The sequence below is a fragment of the Propithecus coquereli genome, unplaced genomic scaffold (genome assembly GCF_000956105.1).
Source record: "Propithecus coquereli isolate 6110/MARCELLA unplaced genomic scaffold, Pcoq_1.0 Scaffold86, whole genome shotgun sequence".
Classification (NCBI taxonomy): Eukaryota; Metazoa; Chordata; class Mammalia; order Primates; family Indriidae; genus Propithecus; species Propithecus coquereli.
The window spans coordinates 4,657,865-4,669,385 of record NW_012154840.1 but is presented as its reverse complement, the minus strand read 5'-3'; the positions used below and the strand labels follow the sequence as shown (position 1 = coordinate 4,669,385).

Genomic DNA, 11,521 nt, shown 5'->3' with positions numbered 1-11,521 from the left:
GTATATAACCTTCTGAACCTCATTGGGAAGGTTGGGGTAGTCACTCTGTGGTCCTCCCCGTGTGCACGTTAATAAATGTATGCCTTTTCTCCAATTAATCTACATTTTGTCAGTTGGTTTTTCAGTGAGCCTTCCGAGGGTGAAGGAAAGGCTTTCCCTTAGCCCTTACAAATAGCTTATGGCAGTGAGAATTATTATCATGAAGAAGTAGATTTAAAAGCTAGATTGGGCAGCACCAGAAAAACTCCATATAGTATATACATTTTTAAGTTTATCAACAAGGACTGTGGTGTCTACACCCTTTGAAAACAGTCATATGAATGCAAAGTTGTTTCTGATGACTTTGGCTGAGCTGAGGTTGTTCAAAACTTTCAGTGAAGAAAGAGTAGAAAACTTCGTAAGTTTATGACTAATTAAAGTATTTAAAAATAAAGTTTAGAAATAGGTGCTCCAAATTCTCCTTCATTTTTCCAGCCCCTGGCTTTGCTGATGGCACCATGCTGTGCTGGACACTCTCTCTGTCCTGGTTCTTTTCATTCCGTCAAGTGCTCCTCTTCCCCTTCCCAATCCTTGAGGGTGGCTCTTCCTCTAGATCTGCGTGTTCTTAGAAGATTCCGACCCACGCCAGCACCTCTGAGGGAGTTTCCAGGTCAGCATCTTCAGTCCCATCCTCTTGTTCTAGCTCCGTTTTGATCTCCAGTTGCCGCCGGAGCATTGTTCCAAATTTTCCTCTCTTGTTATAAAGCGCACTGGGTCACAAGCCCTCTAATTCTTCTTCCGGCTCAAGAATTTGGTTTAGGGCAACTGGACCTGACAAACCAATGATCACTTAAAAATGCACATCTCATATGATCCAACATTTCACTTCTAGGACTCTGTCTTACAGAAATACTCATGCAAAAAAAAAAGAAAGAAAGAAATACTCATGCAAATCCTAAATACACATGTACGAAGATATTCTTTATACCATTAATAAAAGAAAAACATGAGGACAGCTTATAGGGGAAATAGTGAATTATGGTATATTCATACCACAAGAGAGTAAGTAGCATTAGGAGAATAAGGCACATCTGTAAGAACTGATATAAAAGCATTTTGAAAAACAAGAAGAATTAGGTGCTTCAGGTGATTCTGTTAAGATAATCAGACCAAGGCAATGCTAGAAATGCAAGTCTGAAGTTATCTCTGGATCATTCAGCTAATCAGATAGACATAGAAGAGTCAAATTAATTTTACTCTCAAGAAAACTTGTTTTTATAGATTGAAAATATGTAGGTAGAGGCCGGGCGCGGTGGCTCACGCCTGTAATCCTAGCACTCTGGGAGGCCGAGGCGGGCGGATTGTTTGAGCTCAGGAGTTCGTGACCAGCCTGAGCAAGAGCGAGACCCCGTCTCTACTAAAAATAGAAAGAAATTAATCGGACAACTAAAAATATATAGAAAAAATTAGCTGGGCATGGTGGTGCATGCGTGTAGTCCCAGCTACTCGGGAGGCTGACGCAGAAGGATCCCTTGAGCCCAGGAGTTTGAGGTTGCTGTGAGCTAGGATGACGCCACGGCACTCTAGCCCAGGCAAAAAGAGTGAGACTCTGTCTCAAAAAAAAGAAATTAATCGGACAACTAAAAATATATAGAAAAAATTAGCCGGGCATGGTGGTGCATGCCTGTAGTCCCAGCTACTCGGGAGGCTGACGCAGAAGGATCCCTTGAGCCCAGGAATTTGAGGTTGCTGTGAGCTAGGATGACGCCACGGCACTCTAGCCCAGGCAAAAAGAGTGAGACTCTGTCTCAAAAAAAAAAAAAAAGAAAATATGTAGGTAGAAAATAGAAAGCCTCAGAATTTAGGGGAAATGACAATCAAGTGGAGAAAGGGTTAAAAATTTTAATGTTTCCTGTCTCGTCTTGGCTTAGTTCCCCAGTATTCCCCTTGATTTTTTACATCTCACAGGACCCTCAACTCTCAGAACCCGGTAGCCCTGCCTCACACAGACTCTTTGTGATTCAGAAGCAACTTCAGATTTGCATTTGTATTGGGTCCCTCTGAACCACGTTCCTCTAATAAGTGTTTTCTAATCATCTAGGATAATTTATGTATGGTATGACAGTGGATTGTGAAGTATAACTTAATGAGAATTCTTGACTAATTGGTAACCTACATTCTTTAATGTTCCAGTAGTAAAACTTTTGCTTCCCCTGTACAGTGAATTGTTTTATTTTCATTGAGATTTTTATATGCTATAGCCAGATTTATTTTAGAGTTTGCCAACATTGTCAGGATCTGGGTCTGAGACTGCGCTATTTTGCAAAATTGATTTGAATGCTTCAGTTAAGGTTTATAAGGAAAATTTCTTTCAAAGCCATAAACATATTCAAATACTTTTTCAAAAAAACATTTGCTTAAAATGTACTTTTTGCTCTCATAAATTTCCTACCCCTCTAGAGTTGGAAGTCTAAACATTGAAACATTATGCTACTATGTGAGAATATTTTAATATTCAAAGAGAAACTGACTAGTTTGTCGATATCCTTGTATATAGTGACAAAATTTGATTTAAAAAATTTTATTGTTTATAACATGTCAATATGTTTACATGTTCCCGTATAAAGCATTATACATATATGTTTATATCTATGGATTAAAGTTTCCTTTTAAACGTCTATGCCTTAAATTTCCTTGGTAACATTTACTCAAAATTCTTGTATAGAGGTTTCCTTTTTATGCCTTTTTTTAATCTAGAAAGAAATTAGTTGTCTTTTGTTTCTAATATGATATGAATTCTTTTACATTGTGTTTGTGATGCAAATTCAAGCTGTTTGTAGCTGATGCATTGAAATAATGAAATGGGATTTTCAGCAGAGATATTTGAGGTCTTTACCTAGGACAAAGTAAGTACTTTTTTATAAACTTAGCTGGAATAAAAGACTTCTTTCTAGTTTTGTGTTAAGTCTGACCTCTATGGATTGGGCCTCTCCTAAGTGATTCAAGTTCTCCATTATTTAGTCAGACACTCAGCAATGACTGTTCCAAACTCCAGCTTTCAATGCTCTGCATTTTCAATGACTTCTGCCTTCTTGGTTGGCTAATTGGGGGGCTTTCTCCATTCTGTATGAAAAGAACTTTTTGTGCAAATGGTGCATTGACTGAGGGAAACTTTATTTGGGGCTTACTTAATGAGGGTCTCTTCAAATACTTTTCTGAGGGTAATGTATGATTTAGGAGCAAGTGGGCTACTGTGTTCTTTTCTCAGGACCATTGTATTCTTTTTTACAGGTGACATGCATTTGGAGAATAATAAACATAGTCTAAAATGTAAGAAAAAGCAAACTGCAGTTCACATCTCCCTTAGGCACACATGACAAGTTCTTTCTTTTTTCTTTTACTTATCACAATGGTAGAGTGAAAGGCAGAAGTGTGTGAGGCTGAGTAAGGCTGAACATGATTAAGTGCCATTAGACTGGTCAGCTTTCTATCTCAAAGCCATTGTTACTCATTTCCTAACTCATATTCATGTAGGAACATAAGAAAGAAATACTGAACACATAAGATGGGGGGATATTCAGAAAATGACATGTTACGGAGGAGTCTACATACAACACATACCAATCAATGTAGGAGCGAATAAACTCCACTATACCCCCATGAAATGAGATGTACAGAAATTTCCATTAGCGTGGTCTGAAACTTTAGGCTTTGCTGACATTGTTTAACAAAACCATAATATAGAAAAGAAACAACAATTTTATGCATATACTTTTAATAAAGGACATAGGAAGATAAAGCTGGCCAGCATTGTCAGTATTTCTGCAGCAAGACACATGGTTTTAAGAATACTATATACAATCACTTTTAGCAGATTGGCGAAAAAAAGGATTTGTGGCAAATTGGCAACTTGAGCTTAGCTGCTGAGGTCCCCAGTGCCTTTCTTTTTCTGGTTCTCCAATACAGTTCATGTATTATTACCAAGACCCAGTCCCAGCTTTCCTGCTATGTTCCTTTGCAGATTTAGCCAGCAGGGTGAAAGCAATTATTCCTTGAATGTATCTTATTGTTTTTTTCCTTCAACACCATTCCCTGTTAAGAATCTATTTCCTGATATATTGAATTGTCTATTTTAGTTCGTTCTGCTGATGGCCGTGTACAGGCTGCTCCAAATAACACATTTAATGGTTTTGGACACTGTGCAGGACACAGCCCTAGCCCTTTCGGGGAAGTAAACACTCATGGGTTGCATGCTGTTAGGAGCCACCCATTCGTTATTATATTACATCCCACATGCAAAAGGTTACAATTTAATATGGTACATTACAGCTATGGTTGAAGAAATGCAGATGTACCATACCTAATCAACCATTTCCTACCATTTCCTACTAACTGGATGGAGCTCATGAGTTTTCTAAGAACATGAGACTTGTGGAAGAGCCTGATGATCTTGTTAGATGCCACTGCATAGAACATGTCTTTTGTACCAACTCAGTCTCTCAGCCACTCTGAGAGCAGAGGTTCTGGAATGTATAAATGGAATGTTCTTCACCTGGTTTGATTGTTAGACTTTTTTCTAAAAGGAGAGGACAGAGAATCATTCTTTTAAAATATTTGCTCTTGATAACCAGGCAGCCTGCTTTGGGGAAAGTGTGTGTGTGTGTATGTGTGCACACGTGCGCTCGTGTATGGGCACATGTGTATGTAGATATGTGTGACAAGAGGAAAAAAGGATAGGCTTTGAATGACTTATATTCTTGTGAATTTGGGCCTTGTTAAATTTTAGGTGCATGTTACAATAATGTGTATTTAATACTCTTAAAACATACCTGCTAAGATTGTGCTTAAATCTCCATTAACCTCAATGTCTACACGTTGTGCAATTTGGCATAAACATGGGGAAGCACATTCTTCTTTCTGGCAAAGACAGCCTGAGATTGGGCTCTTGGGTGCCACAGGAGATAATGGCGCTGGTGAAAGTTATGTGTCACACAGGGCAAGTGGGGGAAACAGGCACATATTGCATTTCTATCACACAGAAAATAAGAGTTGTATAAATTGCATACTTTGAGATTTTTGACAAAGTGGGACTCTTTTGGAATGTGATCCTGTCCTAATTGCTCTTAATGTTCTAAGCTGTTCCATGGTAATTCCAGTACTAGGAAGCCAAGTCAACAGTATACTGGACATGGTAACTGTGGGCTCAGCCCAAGACAGCTATGTGCTTTTAGAGGGCACTTCATCTTTTTTCCCCTTAATCTTTCCAGCTCTATCATGGGGAAAATAATTTTAATTCTCTTTCCAAGGACATTGTTGGAACAAACGGGAAAACATTAACAAAGTGCTCTAAGCTCTGTAAGAACAAATCAGCAATGAGCAGGGAAGAAAGGATGAAGGATACTGTTTTGCTTAGAAATACTATTATGATTAAACTTTTTATTCTAGTCCTGAAATTAAAGACACATAAGAGCACTAGGGAGTTAACATAGCACCTTTCAGCTGTAGGATTCTAACAACAAATATCTTCATTTCGCAAATGGGGAAGATGAGTACCAAAGATTGGGGAATTAGATCCCACGGGGTTACTGGATAGGGCTCCAAGGAAATGCAAGCAAAGGAGCCAGATCAGGGTGTGCTAACTATTAAACAAACCTCTCTGTCTTCTTGATCAGTAATCAACCAGTTGGATGCCTATGTACATTGGTCAATACTCAAATGATCCATGGATAGGGATATCATCAGAGTCTATAAACTAATGGGATCAAGGTGCTAAGATAAGAATAGGGTTTCTATTTTCTCCAAGCCCCAGGTAAAACCCTGATTTAGGGTGGGCACAGTGGCTCACACCTGTAATCCCAGCACTTTGGGAGGCTGAAGCGGGAGGATTGCTTTAGGCCAGGAGTTCGAGGCCAGTCCAGTTAAGACCGTGTCTCTACAAAAAAACAAAACAAAACAAAACAAAAAAAACCTCAAAACCCTGATCTATTTGGCTTTTTGAAGATAGTGTAAATCTGTAAGACATTTGACAATCATCTTTGCATTTCCCCCCAAACCCTGATCTTTTTGGCTTTTTGAAGATAGTGTAAATCTGCAAGACATTAGACAATCAGCTTTGCATTATAGGTCTCCTGAGTTTTACCCTCCCAGTGCTTCCCTGTAGTTTCCTTTATGACCCGATTTCTGTGCGAACTGAGTGCTGATACACTCTATGCATCAAAGAAGTTCTTGATGCCTTTCTGACTTTGAATCATAGTTAGCAGCTGCTCTGCCTAAACTCTTGGCAGAAGATGATAGATGGGAAAGGGGAAGATTGCTTTGAGGCCTACTGTCTGTGTAGTAAGTAATGGCCCTGCATTTAGAGAACGGTACATTTCTATATGAATAGTAGGCAAGGCTTGTCCGTCAGAAGACCATGTGGATGACCAAATAACCTTTCAAGAGAAACCTAAACAAGAGAATGTTTTAGAGAAAGAGCAGAAGCAGGATAACTTTTTTCCATCTGCACATATAAGATTTCGTCATGAAACTCAGTGTGCATAGTCTTCTAGACTGCTTCTTGGCTTCTGAGTTTGAGAAACAGGCCCTAATAGATTTACTCATGTCTTCTATTCTCTCAAATGAAATGCTGACCACCATCCGTTTGATTTATGCTAAAATCTCACCTTGGTCTGGGAGGCTGAGGCAGGAGGATTGCTTGAGGTCAGGAGTTCAAGACCAGCCTGAGGAAGAGTGAGACCCCCTGTCTCTACAAAAAATAGAAAAATTAGCCGGCATGGTGGCGCGTGCCTGTAGTCCCAGCTACTCAGGAGGCTGAGGCAGGAGGATCGCCTGAGCCCAGGAGTTGGAGGTTGCTGTGAGCTAGGATGACGCCACGGCACTCTAGCCCGGGCAACAGAGTGAGACCCTGTCTCAAAACAAAACAAAACAAAAAACTCACTTTAGTGAAAATTACCTGGGGGTCCAAATGAACAGGTTTTGTTGTTGCTTTAAAAAGCTGGACTGCCCACCTTCTCAGCTCCACTGGAGCCCCAACACTGAATTGTTTGTGGCAGGCAACTCTCTTTTACTCAAGAAGATTTTTTGGGGGGGATAATTTAGTAAACCTAACAATCCTTCTAGAAGCTCAATTCCTTGATATCTGTAAAATGCCTCTAACTCCCACTGATCTCTGTAAGAGTTGTGAGCTTTTATTGTCAGCAGGTGGGCACTGGAGTGCTGGTTGAAAAATGAAAAACATCAATACTCTTAGGTATTATTATTGTAAAGAAGCAGCATTAGTGTTCATACTCATTGATTCAGGCACTAGGACTGAAAGAAAGGTTGATTATAAATAAATGGGGAAATGGATGTAAACTATTTTAATGGCCAAACTACCACTGAAGCTAGAAAAAAGAAAGCAAGAAAGGAAGGAAGGAAGGAAGGACGGACAGACCAAAGGAAGGACTGGCATATTTGGTTATCACTATCTGTACATTAACCCTTGCTGTGAAAACAGATTTTTAGTGCTAATCCTCAGGCTAATGTCAGCTGTGAAACTTTACCCTTATGAATAGTATTGTCATTAAACCTGAAAATGACCCTGAAAAACCCTTAACAAAACCTATGGTCCATAATTTAGGCTTGTAGTTTTTCTCTTATCATAAAAGTAATTCATAAAGGCTAAAATAAAGGTAGGTAGCAGATAAATGAATAAAAGTAATTGGAGAATTTTACCACAGCCTGGCATTAAAGGTCTTTAAAACACTAATTGTTATGTTTAATAAAGTGGAAGTCCTGACCTGATCTGATTTGATCTTCTCAATTAGCTGTGGTACTTTCAGGAACCTCTGTGACAGAGGACGGGTTTTACGTTGTTGTTCGATCCCCAATTTGAAGACCTTGGTCACAGTGTATTGAATCACCCTCTTGAATTTTAGATACCTGATGTAGGGATGGTTCAAAGCTCGGCAAATATTTAAATGGCTATTTAGAGAAAAGGCATGATTAAATAAATGCCTCAGATTTTTTAATCTTAATTTTCACAACACAATAGCAGAGTTTTGTATAGATATGCTGCACATACACGTTTATAAATGCACATGCACGCAAGCAGCAAATGCAGTCTGATTCCCTTCGACGCCAAAAAGACCCTATAGATATAATGAATAGTCTTTCTATGGGAATTAAAGACTCCAGGGAAGTCTTCTGAATTCCCTTTTACCTGATAAAATGAATGAAAAAATATATATTTTACATTTAGGCTTTCACGGATTGCGGGGGGGGGAATGAAGAAAGAAAGGAAAACTGGCTTGAATTAACTGCTACCAAATTGGAGTTCAGTCAGTAAATTAAATAGTGTAAAGTCCTGAAACATTTGCACAGCAAGTATTTGATGGAATGCTTTCAAATTGTGAAGCTTTCAATCCAACATGGTGACTTATTTTGAAGATTAGAATGGTTCCCAACACTGAACTCTGTAAGCCTCGTGGGAGATGGTGGATCCTGGGAATGAAGAGAAGAAATTCACAGGTGAGCTGAACAACCGTAAATATTCAATTATTCACACGTTAACACCCATTTGACAATAATAGGCAACCACTATGAAAAGTACAGATTAGCACTGAAAAATGTTAAGTGAAAAACGCAGGATGCAAAATGCTATTGTTATTTTTAACCCAAAAATTGTTACCTGGAACAAAAGACTGAGGAAATGCACTGAACTGTTGAAAGTGGTGGATTCATGGGTAACTTGTTTTCATTTTCTCTACTTTCTACTTGTATTTTCCATATTTTCTTTAGTTAATGTATAATTTGATAACTTAAAAATAATTTATTTTTAAAATCCACACAGAAATTACATGAGCTTTGAAATTGGGCAATTCTCAATTTGAATTCTATTATAGCTTTGCCTCTTGGGCAAATAATGTCAATGGACCTTAGTTTTCATATCTGCAAAACAGGCATAATAAAATCTACCTAAAGCAATATCTGGCATATAGTAGGCCTTCAAGTAGCTTTTATTAGCATAAGCTTTCTGGAAAATAATTTGGCCATATACATTGGGCCTTTCAAAAATTCATGCCAGTAATTTTGCTTCTAAGGATTCTTTTCTATGGAAATGATTATAAATGAGCAGAAAAACTTAGATTCAATGATATTATTCACATTATTCATAATAGTGGAAAACTGGACAAAATCTTAATGTTGGGTAGCAGAGAATGGTTAAATAAACAGTACCTTGAAATAATGAGAAATTATTTTTGGTGTTAGTGAAAAAAGCAGAATTCAAAACAGAACATAGTAAGATCTTAATGTTTAAAAAATATATTCACAGAAAATATTGGAAAGGATATAATAAAATGTTAGCAAGAGTAATCTTTAGGTGGTATGATTATGAGTGATTTTAATTTTATTCATAGATTTTTCTCTTTTCTATTCTGACTATGCTTAATATACTTTTGTTTAGAGATGGGGTCTCACTATGTTGCCCAGTCTGGCCTTGAATTCCTGGGCTCACACGATCCTTCTGCCTCAGCTTCCTGAGTAGCTGGGACTATAGGCACATGCCACCACACCCAGGTAATATACTTTTAAAATTAATTCTAATATGTATTATTATTTTCTGATTATAAGAGCAATCCATGTTCATCATAGACTACTTGGAAAATATAGAAAAGAATAAAGAAAAATAATAACCTATAATCAGAGGTCTGTTTTCAGAGACTGTTTTCCATCCTCCCTCCTTCTCATTCATTCATTCATTCAAGAAATATTTATCGAATACTTACCATGTGCCAGGCACTGTGCTAGGGGCTGGTACTAAAATGTGAACAAGACATAGTCACTACCCTCAAGGAGCTTACAATCTTGTGTGGGAAGCAGACAAGTAAATATTACAGCACAGAACAAAAGTCTCTTGTAACAGTATTATGGTAGCACCGAGAAGAGACATATAGCTCAGCTGTGGGGTCAGTCAGTGATACCCTGAATAAGTGACGTGGAAGCTGAAACCTGGAGGATAAATATTATCTAGCCAGCTAAAGGGGGCTGGGGTGGAGGAGGTGGGAGGTTGCTGAGGAAGCATCCCAGTCAGGGGCATGTTTGAGGGACTGAATGAAGCAGAGTGCGGTTCAAGCATAGAGTGTGGGGATAGGACCAGTGGAGGGGAAGCTTCAGAGTTGAGAATTGTGAGATGAGCCTGGAGAGATGGGTAGGGGCCAGATCATGAAAGGGTTTGTAAATCATGTTAAGGAGTTCAGACTATGCTGAGGCCAATGGAAGAGCCATGAACAAATTCGAAATTTTCATCATTCTAGTTGTAATATGGAGAATGGACTGGAAGGGGTACAATATTGAAGGCAGGGAGACCAGTTGAGAGGCTATTTCAGCGATAAAGATGACACGTGATCTAGAGGTCATAGTAATTAGAATAGAGAAAAGTGCACAGCTTCCAGACCTAGAAAAGAATTATAACCAACATGCCTTGGTGATTAATTAGGTGGGGGTGAGGGAAAAGGAGAGAGAGCAAAACAGGAAATGGATCTTTTTTTTTTTTTTTGGTTGGGGTGGAGTTGAAAAGCACTTGGTTCCTCAGGTCTGGAGCTCAGGAAAGAGTGCTGGGCTGGAGACATATATTCAGTAGTTATCAGCCTATATACGTTCTTTAGCCAAAGAACGGACAAATTCCCTAAAAAATAAGTAGGCGACGGTCAGAAGAAAACCTAGTGAAGTTTGAGAAGACACTATTCTAAGGAGGCTTCCAGTGGTAGAGGGGAGGGAAGGAGGGTGTAAGAAGTTTGAGAGAAAGTAAGAGAAGGTTTTCCTTTTTGCTTTAATTTTTAAAATTTTAATACAGTAAAATTAACTTTTGCTTGGTATGCAGTTCTGTGAGCTTTTGTAAATGCATAGAATCTTGTAACCATCATCACGGACAGAATGTGGAACCTCCCCTCACTCCTAACTCTGGCAACCACTGATGTGTTTTGCTCCCCATAATTTTGCCTTTTCCAAAATGTCATACAAATGGAATCATACAGTATGTAGCTTTTTGAGACTGGGTTTTTTCACTTACCGTAATGCATTCAAGATTAATCTATGTTGTTGCAAGTATCAATAGTTCATTCTTTTTTATTGCTGAATAGTATAGTTCGTTTATCCATTTGCATATTGAAGGATATTTGTTTTGTTTTCCAGTTTGAGGCTATTCCAAATAAAGCTGCCATAAACATTCATATACAAATTTTTGTGTGAACACACGTTTTCATTTCTCTAAGGGAAATATTCAGTAATGGGATTATTGGGTCAAATGGTAAGTGTTTGTTTAACTTCATAAGAAACTTTATAAGGAACTGCCAAACTGTTTTTCAGGGTGGCTTTACTATTTTGCATTCCCAACAGAAATGTATGAGAGTTTCGAATGTTCCACATTCTTGTCAGCACTTAGTATCGTCACAATATTTTTAAAAAATTTTATCCATTCCAGTATTGGTGTAACAGAATCTCTTGTGGTTTTAATTTGCATTTTCCTAATGGCTAGTGATGTTAAGCATCTTTTCTTGTGCTT

At 38.3% G+C, this 11,521-nt stretch overlaps 1 protein-coding gene across 1 annotated transcript in view; it reads right to left on the bottom strand.

Annotated features, from left to right (window-relative positions):
• Positions 1-7,731: 7,731 nt before the first annotated feature.
• ZDHHC15 (zinc finger, DHHC-type containing 15) overlaps positions 7,732-11,521 on the bottom strand; it is a 104,309-nt gene continuing 100,519 nt past the window's right edge. Inside the window, exon 12 of the mRNA XM_012664092.1 lies at positions 7,732-8,460. The gene's annotated coding sequence lies outside the window, so the exon portion shown is untranslated. The remainder of the gene's footprint in view (positions 8,461-11,521) is intronic.